We start from the raw sequence: 13,220 nt of genomic DNA, 5'->3' as shown, positions 1-13,220 counted from the left end.
TGTGATATCTTTGTCTGGTTTTGGTATCAGGGTGATGGTGGCCGCGTGGAATGAGTTTGGGAATGTTCCTCCCACTGCTTTATTTTGTAAGAGTTTGAGAAGGATTCATGTTAGTTCTTCTCTAAATGTTTGTTAGAATTCACCTGTGAAGCCATCTGGTCCTGAGCTTTACTTTGTTGGAAGATTTTTAATCACAGTTTCAATTTCAGTTCTTGTGATTGGTCTGTTTATATTTTCATTTTCTTCCTGGTTCAGTCTTGGAAGGTTGTGTATTTCTAAGAATTTGTCCATTTCTTCCAGTTTGTCCATTTTATTGGCATATACTTGCTTATAGTAATCTCTCATGATCCTTTGTATCTCTGTAGTGTCAGTTGTTACTTCTCTGTTTTCATTTCTAATTCTATTGATTTGAGTCTTCTCCCTTTTTTTTCTTGATGAGTCTGGCTAATGGTTTATCAATTTTGTTTGTCTTCTGAAAGAAACAGCTTTTAGTTTTATTGATCTTTGCTATTGTTTCCTTCATTTCTTTTTCATTTACTTCTGATCTGATCTTTATTATTTCTTTCCTTCTGCTGACTTTGGGGTTTTCTTGTTCTTCTTTCTCTAATTGCTTTAGGTGTAAGGTTAGGTTGTTTATTTGAGATTTTTCTTCTTTCTTGAGGTAGGATTGTATTGCTATAAACTTCCTTCTTAAAACTGTTTTTGCTGCATCCCATAGGTTTTGGGTCGTTGTGTTTTCATTGTCATTTGTTTCTAGGTATTTTTTGATTTCCTCTTTGATTTCTTCAGTGATCTCTTGGTTATTTTGTAGTGTATTGTTTAGCCTTCCATGTATTTGTATTTGTATTTTTTACAGATTTTTTCCTGTAATTGATATCTAGTCTCATAGTGTTGTGGTCGGAAAAGATACTTGATATGATTTCAGTATTCTTAAATTTACCAAAGTTTGGTTTGTGACCCAAGATGTGATCTCTCATGGAGAATGTTCCATGAACACTTGAGGAGAAAGTGTATTCTGTTGTTTTTGGATGGAATGTCCTATAAATATCAATTAAGTCCATCTTGTTCAGTGTATCATTTAAAGCTTTTGTTTCCTCATTTATTTTCATTTTGGATGATCTGTCCATTGGTGAAAGTGGGGTGTTAAAGTCCCCTACTATTATTGTGTTAATGTCCATTTCCCCTTTTATGCTTGTTAGCATTTGCTTTGTGTATTGAGGTGCTCCTATGTTGGGTGCATAAATACTTACAATTGTTATATTTTCTTCTTGGATTGATCCCTTGATTATTATGTTGTGTCCTTCTTTGTCTCTTGTAATAGTCTTTAGTTTAAAGTCAATTTTGTCTGATATGAGAATTGCTGCTCTAGGTTTGTTTTGATTTCCATTTGCATGGAATATTTTTTCCATCCCCTCACTTTCAGTCCGTATGTGTCCCTAGGTCTGAAGTGGGTCTCCTGTAGTTAGCATATATATGGGTCTTGTTTTTGTATCCATTCAGCCCGTCTGTGTCTTTTGGTTGGCGCATTTAATCCATTTTCATTTAAGATAATTATCGAAATGAATGTTCCTATTACCATTTTCTTAATTGTTTTGGGTTTGTTATTGTAGGTCTTTTCCTTCTCTTGTGTTTCCTGCCTAGAGAAGTCTCTTTAGCATTTGTTGTAAAGTTGGTTTGGTGGTGCTGAATTCTCTTAGTTTTTGCTTGTCTGTAAAGGTTTTAATTTCTCTGTCAAATCTGGCTTGCTGTATAGAGTAATCTTAGTTGTAAGTTTTTCTGTTTCATCACTTTAAGTATGTCCTGCCACTGCCTTCTGGCTTTAAGAGTTTCTGCTGAGAGTTCAGCTGTTAACCTTATGGGAATTCCCTTGTATGTTATTTGTTGTTTTTCCCTTGCTGCTTTTATTGTTTTTTCTTTGTATTTAATTTTTGGTAGTTTGATTAATGTGTCTTGCCATGTTTCTCCTTGGATTTATCCTGTATGGGACTCTATGTGCTTCCTGGACTTGATTGACTATTTCCTCTCCCATATTAGGGATGTTTTCAACTATTATCTCTTGAAATATTTTCTCAGTCCCTTTCTTTTTCTCTTCTTCTTCTTGGACTGCTGTAATTTGAATGCTGGTGCATTTAATGTTGTCCCAGATGTTTCTGAGTCTGTCCTCAATTCTTTTCATTCTTTTTTCTTTATTCTGCTCTGCAGTACTTATTTCCACTATTTTATCTTCCAGGTCACTTATCCGTTCTTCTGCCTCACTTATTCTGCTATTGATTCCTTCTAGAGAACTTTTAACTTCATTTATTGTGTTCATCATTGTTTGTTTGCTCTGTAGTTCTTCTAGGTCCTTTTTAAATGTTTCTTGTATTTTCTCCATTCTAGTTCCAAGATTTGGATCATCTTTACTATCATTACTCTGAATTCTTTTTCAGGTAGACTGCCTATTTCCTCTTCATTTGTTTGGTCTGGTGGGTTTTTACCTTCCTCCTTCATCTGCTGTGTGTTTCTCTGTCTTCTCATTTTGCTTAACTTACTGTGTTTGGGGTCTCCTTTTCACAGGCTGCAGGTTCTTAGTTCCCATTGTTTTGATGTCTGCCCCCAGTGGCTAATGTTTGTTCAGTGGGTTGTGTAGGCTTCCTGGTGGAGGGGACTAGTGCCTGTGTTCTGGTGGATGAGGCTGAATCTTGTCTTTCTGGTGGGCAGAACCGAGTCCTGTGGTATATTTTCGGGTGTCTGTGATCTTATTATGATTTAAGGCAGCCTCTCTGCTAATGGGTGGGTTTGTGCTCCTATCTTGCTAGTTGTTTGGCATAGGGTGTTCAGCACTGTAACTTGCCCGTCATTGAGCAGAGCTGGGTCTTAGCCTTGATATGGAGATCTCTGAGAGAGCTTTCCCCGTTTGATATTACGTGGAGCTGGCAGGTCTCTGGAGCACCAATGTCCTTAACTTGGCTTTCCCACCTCAGAGGCATAAGCCTGACACCCGGCCAGAGCACCAAGACCCTGTTAGCCACATGGCTCAGAAGAAAAGGAGAAGGAAAGAAAGAAGGAAAGAAAAAAAGAAAAGAAATTATAGTTATTAAAATAAAAAATTTTTAAATTATTAAAAATAAAAACGTATTAGAAAGTAATAAAAAAAATGAAAGAAAGAAGAGAGCAACCAAACCAAAAAACAAATCCACCAATGATAACAAGCACTAAATACTAAACTAAAGAAAGAGAAAAAAAACAGACAGATAGAACCCTAGGACAAATGGTAAAAGCCAATTATAGGGGCTTCCCTCGTGGCACAGTGGTTGAGAGTCTGCCTGCCAATGCAGAGGACACGGGTTTGTGCCCTGGTCTGGGAAGATCCCACCTGCCGCGGAGCGGCTGGGCCCGTGAGCCATGGCCACTGAGCTTGCGCGTCCGGAGCCTGTGCTCTGCAACAGGAGAGGCCACAACAGTGAGAGGCCCACATACCGCAAAAAAAAAAAAGCCAGCCTATACAGACAAAACTCACACAAAGTCCACCACCTCAATTTTGGGATGATTCATTGTCTATTCAGGTGTTCCACAGATGCAGGGTACATCAAGTTGATTGTGGAGATTTAATCCGCTGCTCCTGAGGCTGCTGGGAGAAATTTCCCTTTCTCTTCTCTGTTTGCACAGCTCCTGGGGTTCAGCTTTGGATTTGGCCCCGCCTCTGCATGTAGGTCCCCTGAGGTTGTCTGTTCTTTCCTCAGACAGGACAGAGTTATAGGAGCAACTGATTAGAGGGCTCTAGCTGACTCAGGCCGGGGGTGCGGGGGTGGATATGGAATGCAGGGCGAGCCTGCTGCAGCAGAGGCCAGCATGACGTTGCAACAGCCTGAGGCCTGCCATGTGTTTTCCCGGGGAAGTTGTCCCTGGATCACGGGACCCTGGCAGTGGCGGGCTGCACAGGCTCCTGGGAGGGGAGGTGTGGATAGTGACCTGTGCTTGCACACAGGCTTCTTGGTGGCTGCAGTAGCAGCCTTAGCATTTCATGCTCGTCTCTGGGGTCTGTGCTGATAGCCGCGGCTCGCGCCCATCTCTGGAGCTCGTTTACGTGGTGCTCTGAATCTCCTCGCTCACCCGAAACAGTAGTCTCTTGCCTCTTAGGCAGGTCCAGACTTTTTCCCGGACTCACTCCCGGCTAGCTGTGGTGCACTAGTCCCCTTCAGGCTGTCTTTATGCAGCCAACCCCAGTCCTCTCCCTGGGATCCGACCTCTGAAGCCCGAGCCTCAGCTCCCAGCCCCCTCCTGCCCCGTCGGGTGAGCAGACAGGCCTCTCGGGCTGGTGAGTGCTGGTCGGCACCGATCCTCTGTGCGGGAGTCTCTCTGCTTTGTCCTCCACCCCTGTTGCTGTGCTCTCCTCTGTGGCTCCGAAGCTTCCCCCCCGCTACCCGCAGTCTCTGCCGCAAAGGGGCTTCTAGTGTGTGGAAACCTTTCCTCCTTCACAGCTCCCTCCCAGAGGTGCAGGTTCCGTCACTGTTCTTTTGTCTCTGTTTATTCTTTTTTCTTTTGCCCTACCCAGGTACGTGGGGAATTTCTTGCCTTTTGGGAAGTCTGAGGTCTTCTGCCAGCATTTAGTAGGTGTTCTGTAGGAGTTGTTCCAGATGTAGATGTATTTCTGATGTATTTGTGGGGAGGAAGGTGATCTCCACGTCTTACTCCTCCGCCATCTTGAAGGTCTTTTAAGTGCTTGAAATTTGTTTTGTACGTGACCTACTGCCACTTTTCTATGCAGCAATCAATGGCTTAAGCATTTGTTTGAACATCTTGTGGGCTAAGCCTTGGAAAAATACTTTAAAGGATGACTTTGTAATATGGGACATATAGTATTAATAAACTAACCTTTTACAAAGAACATTCCTGACACCATTACTTTTGACATCAAATTAAAATACATTTAATAATGGATTACTACAGATGGCATTAGTAAGACTAAATATATGTATGGTTATATTACCTATATATGTATGTATATATTTGTGTATAAATGTATGTGTGTGTGTGTATATATATACATATAGTAAAAAGGCAGATCCACATAAGAAGGGATTTGCGTAAGAAAAAAATATTTTAAAAATTAGAGTTGTTCATGAATGGATTGGACAGCCTTGTAAGGTAACGAGCTCCCTGTCAGTGGAAATGTTCTAATGGAGATTGGATAAATCTCAATCAGAAACATCACAGCGGTGGCACCTACATTGTGTGGGATATGGGATGAGATAAACAGATAGCTATTTTCCAAAATAATAATAGGTATTATTTCTTGAATATTAACTACATGTTAGGCCCTGCACTAAATTTTTACACCCACTTTCTACCTAAGGAATAGATATTTTTATCCTCAGTAAGTAGATGAAGAAAATGAAGCCTAGAGAGGTTAAGTAACTAGCCCAAAGTGATAAGTATCAGAGCCAGCATTTGAATTCATGTCAGTAGAACTTCAGTTATGCTGTGCTGCTTCCCAACTTAATAATCAGTGCCTTAATAGGGCACTGATTCTACATGCCCTGTGTAATTGAGACCAGTTTTTGAGGTGAGATATGAGCACTTTATATTTGTTCATCTGTTATAAGAAATTTTAAATAATTGACATAGTATGGTTAATATTAACTTGCTTTATTTCAAAAGATGCAAAGAATAAGAAAAATTCAACAACTAAGGACAATATAAGGGAAACTAGAGAGAGGCATCAAAATTCCTCATAGCAGAATTGAGAATAAATATTGTTGAGTGAATGAGTGACTTTGATATTTTGTCCTAGCTCTTTAAAAATATCCCCAAATAATTCTTATGGTTTCATATTCCAAACAAATTCAAACTGGCCTATAATTTTTGCTCAGATCTCCATCCCTTGCTATGCCACTGTCTTGTCCTTCACTTTGGTTTCTGACCTTGACACAGATTATGAAGGTTTTTAGATTCCTACATTCTTATATACAATAATTGATCTTCTTTCATTCTTAGACTCTGCTCTTGACCCTGTATGTTATTTGAACTTTACCTTTTCATCTCTGGTACTGTGTTGTGGGCACTTTGTGACACATAAGGACTGTGTTAACTTCAGGTAAAAATATTGAGCTATAAGATTAGCTTTGAATAAAGTGATCATCAATGTCAAGTTTATTGCCTAAGGACTGTAACTGATTTTATTACAGTTTGTTCAAGAATGTGAAGTGTATAAACAATCCAGGAACTTCTTAGGGAACGTAAATATTGTGTCACGTATATATCAATTTTGATGATGAAAATCAATATTTATGATAAAAAAGGAACAAAGTAGAATTGGAATTTTTCCTAGAATATCTAAGTTGAGCACATGGATTAATTAACTTTACTGCATTATTTAGTGTGAAGCAGTTATATTACTTAATCATATTAACAAAAAAGGAAAAGATAAATTTGTAATTGATATGTTTAAGTGAATAGCCTTCACATTCAGGATTCTGAGATTTTCACCCATAATCATTCAAAACACCTGTCTAGGATATTAAAACTATGTGAACATAGTGAAGCTCATCAAATATATCACCTGTATTCTCCAGCCTCCTTACACTTAGATGAGATGAAGTATATCTGGTTTTGGTCAATGCTCTTGGAAGGGAAGTGATTTTGTCACTTCTGGGCTGAGGCAATAAAATGCCTATGTTAGGTTTTGCATCTCTCTTCCCCTGGCATAGGAATCCAAGCATGTCTTCTGGTCCCACTCTTCTCAAACTTTAATGTGCATACAGATCACTTAGGCATCTTGTCAAAAGGCAGATTATCACTTGGGTCCAAGGTAGAGGCTAAGACTCTGCATTTCTATAAAGTTCCTAATGATATCAGTGATACAGGTCTGCAGAGCACAATTTGAGCAGCAAGACTGTACATAAAACACCTTCAAGATAATAGAACCTTCCCCAGCCAGGGTCCGTGAATGACTGTGTGGAGTAGAGCCTTACACTAGGCATGTAGCATGAGTGTGATATAAATGTTGTATCTGCCACATAGAATATCAAAGACAGTTTCTTTCTGCAGAAACTGATTTCTGTGAGTCAGTAGAGGTATAGAAGCCAAGTATAGACATGTAAATGAAAAAATAAGTAATTCCAGTTCATGGGTTCATAAACTGTAACAAATGTATCACGCTAATGCAAGATGTTAATAATAGGGGAAAATGTGTGTGTGGCAGGGTGAGAGACTATATGGAAAATCTCTGTACTTTCCACTCAATTTTTCTGTAACCCTAAAACTGCTCTAAAAAATAGTCCACTTATTAAATTTTTAAAATTAAAACCCGTTTTTCCATCTCTCCCCCACTCCAAAAAATAAAAAAAATTAATAAATGTCAAATGCTAATCAGATAATGGAAGTGAAGAGGAAGAGACAAGTTCAAAGAATGTGGTTTTCTTAGGAAGGCAATAAATTCAGACAATTTAAAGAGCAACATTCAAATTTTGCTGTAGATTAGAATCATTATTCTTAGCTTAATATCTTGTTTTATATATAAAACAAGAGAGATTTGTGTAACTGTCCTTTTCTAAGACTACCTTCCCTCAAAACATTATGAAAATTAAGACAAATAGAAGAAATAAAATTTCAGTTAAAGTTGAAAAGGAGATTACTTTGTTGTGTAAAAGCATATGTAGAAAACATGACTATAGGAACAACTGGAAATACTTTCATATTTCTGAAAATGCACATTCTAAAAGTTAAGAGCTTCATACTTACAGCAGTAAGTATGCATTCAGGGTATTATGAATTATGAGAGTAATTTATTTTTGAAAATTATTATTATAACAGTGATAGATGTACTTGGAAAAAAGTTATAAAAATGTAGAAAGTATACTTTGAAAACTAAAAGCCTCCTCTACCTTCACATTAATTCCTATTCCCAATTTTATTCTCCAGTTTTTGAAGGTTACACTCCTCTAACACTAAATAATATATTTGTATCTCCATTGATTATTTATCAAAATTAAGGACGAGGAATTTATTATATTTACATTACCTCTCCTTCCCTTCTTCCAAACGTTGTCATTTTTTATATTACTATTTTATTCCTGATTGAATATTTGGAATTTCATATGGTTCAATTTCACCATGAGGGTTGAAGACTCATTTCTATATGAATATATAATTCATATATGTTATCTTTTTTAACTTTAAATTGAATATGGACCATAAACTATTTAAGTTACAGTCTAAACTTGACAATGTATGTTGGTTCCCTATATGTAAAATTAGGAGATTCACACCCCTCATATGTTTCACCTCTTCTTTTTATCCTACACCTCATTGTTTTTTTAGCCATGATAATATTTTAACATTGTTCAGATAGATGACATTACCAATCTATTTTATGACTATAACAAAGCCTATGCTATAACTAAATATATTCTGTAGTTTAATTCTAGAACTTAAAATCAAATTAATAGATTTTTTAAAATAGAGAAATGCTACCTTTACTCTACAGTATTATCCCCATAAACTATATTACAGCTTGTTTCAAGCATCAATATAGTTATTATCTCAATTTAGAAATGTAGAAGTTGAAATTTAGAAATGTTAAATAACTTTCTGGTGTTACATAGGTAAGTGGTGGAGCAGAATAAAAACCAAAGCCTATCTCCCTCTAAATTGTATGCTCTTTAACTACTCCATGCACTTAACTATTTACTACTTCAAGAACATGGCTTCTGACACTTTGGTTTGCTTCACTGCTCAACCAGCACAGTACTAAAGTACTGATGATCTCTGAATCCTCTTTCAGTTTTAACAGTGTGTAGCTCTGATTCACTACTTACTGTGGTTAAGAAATAGTTACTGTTTAAATATTGCTATAGACTAAGCTTGATGCTATGGGACTGAATAGCCCCTTGAAAAGCACAACATCACCACAGTAGGATTTCTTTTTCCTGATGAAACACATAGTCAAAATGTATCACGCTTTTTATAGGCTGTATTTATTGCATGAATATAGCTATAAAATAATTTTTCTTGTTTCTACTTAACTTCCAAATATAAAATCATTTATATTTTCCCCCAAGATGAAGGGTCAGCAATATACTATATATTGAGTATTAAACTTTATAAAAAGGGACACATTAAATCAATGGTCAAACTTTGGACATAATGGACATTTTTGATAATTTTCTATCTTTTAAAACTATCTCCCCTTGATACTTTTTCCATATCATTGAAATTTCAGTGTATATTTCCATTTCAAGATGGAAAACTGAGTAAAATGGCAGTAATAATAAATGCAATTTTGGTCATAGAGATGGGGGCATGGCATGAGCCAGTTGGGGACTTATCCAATTCCTGAAAGAGTAACAGAAGATAAGACTTTGCCAAATTGTCCATCTTAAAATATATATTTGAATTCTGTGTTCTCTTTATAACATAGCTATGATTGTTTCAATATAAATACACACTTTAAATTACTTTCCATCAGATAGAATTAACAGTCCAAAAGTATGTCATATTATGCTGTTTTTTGTCCCAGATCACTCTAGGTACGTTCCAGTTTGAGAAATATATAAATAGAACTAGCATCAAGAACAATTGTTTCACATGCTTAATATTGGTTTACTAAATAATTTTTTAAAGAGTCTATTTCTTAGGATTACATAGCCTGGCTTTCCTTTCCCTTTCACGTTCCTCAGGGATTCTTTGACAATAGCCTACTCTTTTCCCATGGGCTTCAACAAAGTTGCATTTATAATTTAATTGCCTGCCATCTCACTTTCCAGGGTCTGTTTCCTTTAATATATTTGGTGGAGGAATTTTTTTGTCATACATCTGCCCCTTCTTTTTTCTGCCATAGCTAGTGTTTCTGTTCTTGTCTAGTCTCTATGAGTAACTCTGAACTTCACTGCTTTGTTGCTAATTAGCCCCGGGAACTCTAGGCTAGCCGTCTATCATCTTGTAGCATCATGATGCCCTTGGCGGATGCTGTCTAGATTGCTCTCTCATTTACTGCAGTATCCCCACAGTACAACTAACACAGAGGTGTAGAGAGTGTAACAGATTATGATGAAAATGTAGAAATCCTGGGAGAAATTACAATGTAGTTAAAAGAGCACTCTTTATATTGGACACTAACTATAACTTTTCATCTGGCTAAAATAAATTAAATCCATTAAATCCATGGAAGGGTTCCCTCAGCAGAGCCCTTGTGTTTCTCCCTTCCCAGTTATAACTAGCTCCCTGCCTACCTAGCTCTCTGTGCCAAAACAAGAAAAAAATTGTGAGACAGTAGCATTATTTTACATTTTTCTCAAATATTTTCTGTTGTCTGCTTTAATAGAAGGCAGCTGGATTCTCATATCTACTTCTGCTTTCAATCTGTTGCAATATTATACAACATGTGGCCTCTGGAAAACTCCACTGAACACTCACAAGAGAATAAAGACTGAAAACACCAAATAATATATTACTATTATTATGGAAATAGATTGGAACTTGCAGATTCCTAAAAGGGTCTTGGGGATACATGAAGGTTCCCTTGAACAGTTTGAGAACTACTGATAGAGAGCATTTAAAACAGTGCCTGTCACAGAGTGAATCTAATTTTAAGAATTAGCTATATTATTAACTTTATTTCTAAAGCTAATAAAAGTACCTTAGCTTCTATCAGTCCACATTTTCAGTGCCCCCTGCCTGTATCAATTCTATTTCCTTTGCCTCCCTGGTTTCTCTATTTTAGCCTCTTTCTTTGGCTCTCCTTTTCAGTCCAGCTTTTCAAAATTGGAGACTTTCTTTTGAGCTATTCTTTGTTGGACTTTGGTTGCCCTTTGAATGTTACATCTGTTATATACTCACTCTGGTAAATATGTGTACGAGGCACCTGGCCTTGCACTCCATTGTCCTACCCCTGGGTATTCAGACAGGCCTACCTTTCACCTGGTCTTCCACCTAAGGGAGGAAACCCTGACCAAGAAGTAGGTCTAGATACGTCACCTAAATGAAAACTCTGAAGCACAGATTAGGAGCTATAGTGGACCCAAATGAAGACAAGTACTTTGCCCAGCGTTGATATACTGCCTCTATAGTCTGATACAAGGGCTGAGATAGGACCAGGTGGTTAAGAAATGGAGGAGGGAAAGGGAAAATAGGCAAGAAGAAATTGAAATGCTCAATATATTATGGAATAAGAGGAAATGAATAATAATTAATTATTCATGACCTAGGATTAGGCAAAGATTTCTCTGACATGACACCAAATGCATGATCCATGAAATTAAAAGAATAAATTGAACTCCATAGAAATTAAAACAAACAAACAAACAAACAAAAAACGATTGGTCTGCAAAAGATCCTGTTAAGAGTGTGAAAAGGCAAAGAGGATGAAAAGTTCATCGGCAACTGGGGGAAAAAAAATCTGCAAATCACCTATCAGGCAAATTGCTTGCATATGGAATATATAATGAGGTCTACAAGCACAATAGTAAGAAGACAATTCAATTAGAAAATGGATGAAGTAACTGAACAGACACTTCATCAAAGAAGATACATGGATGGCAGATAAACACATGAAAAGATGTTCAACACTGCTTGCCTTTAGGGAAACAAAAATTAGAATCACTGTGAGCTGTCACTACACACCTGTAAGAACAGGTAAAATAAAAAATACCGATAGTGCCAGATGCTGGCAAAGGCACAGAAAAACTGTATCTCTTGTACATTGCTGGTGAAAATAAAAAAGAGTAAGGTAGTTTCCTAAAAACGTACCATATGACCTAGCACTTTCCTCCCTCCTTCTCCCCTCCCACTTCCTACCTCTTTTCTTTCCCTCCCTCCCTCCTTTCCTTCCCCATCCTCCCTTTCTTTCCTCTCCTCTACTCTTTTCTCCCTTCCTTTCTAATCAAGATTCATCCATCAGTCTTGGTTACTCTATCTTGGGCAGATAGTTATTAAGTAACTCTAATACATACTTAAGTTCTTTTAAATAGGCATATATTCAGCATGTATCAAAAAGAGGTTGGCTTCAAGTAACAGAATTATTTACTCATGTAAACATAAGTCTAAATGGCAGACAACTATTAGTATCAGCAAAAATTCAATGGCTTTAGCTCCATTTCTCTGTGGTCCTTTGGTTGTCCATTAGGTTTCCCTATGGCTTTATCACCATACCTCATGGTGCTAAGAGGAGGAAACAGAGTTGCTTAGATAAACTCTCTTAAGAGTGAGAAAGTACCCTTTCTAGAAGAACTCAGGAAACCTAGCCTTGGGTCTTAATGTTCTAGAACGAGTCACATATCCGTTTCTCAATCAGTGCCTTTGCACAGGAAATTTCCAAGTCTGTACATCCTTAAACCAAACACTTTATCAAGGCCTATGAGATTATCCTGACTGCCTTCAGTGAATCGGAGCTTACCTCTGGACCTGGGAGTCAATCCCTCAAGCTGCATATTTACTAATGGTGGGCAAATTTGCTAAGGATGTAGATAAGAAAACCACAATGTCAGTTGTACAACATGTAAATCTTTTCTTGTGCACATTTTTAGAGGAAGCAAAGCCATTATATCAATCATGTAAACTATATTTTAGAAGATGACAAAAATATTTAACCTTGCCCTACAAGCTGATATTCTATTAAAATACTACATTTGCTTATATCAAGCCAAGAAAAGTCACGTCAGAGAACAAATGTGAAACATTCACCCATTTGTGAATTTTGTAATATCTGTGCTATCCACCAGGTAGCGCTTAATGTTTTTGACAATTGAGATGTCATCTTTATGGTAATACGTATAATATATTTTTGCAGTAAGTACAATTTTCTGGCTGAGCTGTCCATCTAGAGTCATTATTGACTGATGATAAAAAAAGATTGCTTTTTAATAATAAGGCTCATTGCCTTATTGGTTTCTCTTTTCTTCAGGTCATAATAAATGTGCTTAAAGACATGGGGCCAAATTTTGCGTAGATTTCAGTTCTGGCATAAAGTTTGACTAAAGACTTTTTCCTTTCACTAACTAGCCTTATTTAGTGACCCAGGTCATCCTTGCTTTGTAATTCAATGTCAAGACACAGATTTCCCAGTGGGTAAGATAACAAATCAAACAAAAGTAGACTTGAGACAGCAAGCTGGGTGAACAAACCTGTCTTGACTATTGGTACCTTCCAGAAGATTAACTACCTGCCTTATCTTTTCAGTCTGTCTACTTTCCCCTGGATTTGGGCCAGTTTGAGTCTTTTAATATTCTCTCTGTCGAGGTGCC

Source organism: Lagenorhynchus albirostris, chromosome 8 (genome assembly GCF_949774975.1).
Source record: "Lagenorhynchus albirostris chromosome 8, mLagAlb1.1, whole genome shotgun sequence".
Lineage (NCBI taxonomy): Eukaryota > Metazoa > Chordata > Mammalia > Artiodactyla > Delphinidae > Lagenorhynchus > Lagenorhynchus albirostris.
The sequence above is the reverse complement of the archived record's forward strand: the minus strand, read 5'-3'. Positions refer to the sequence as shown.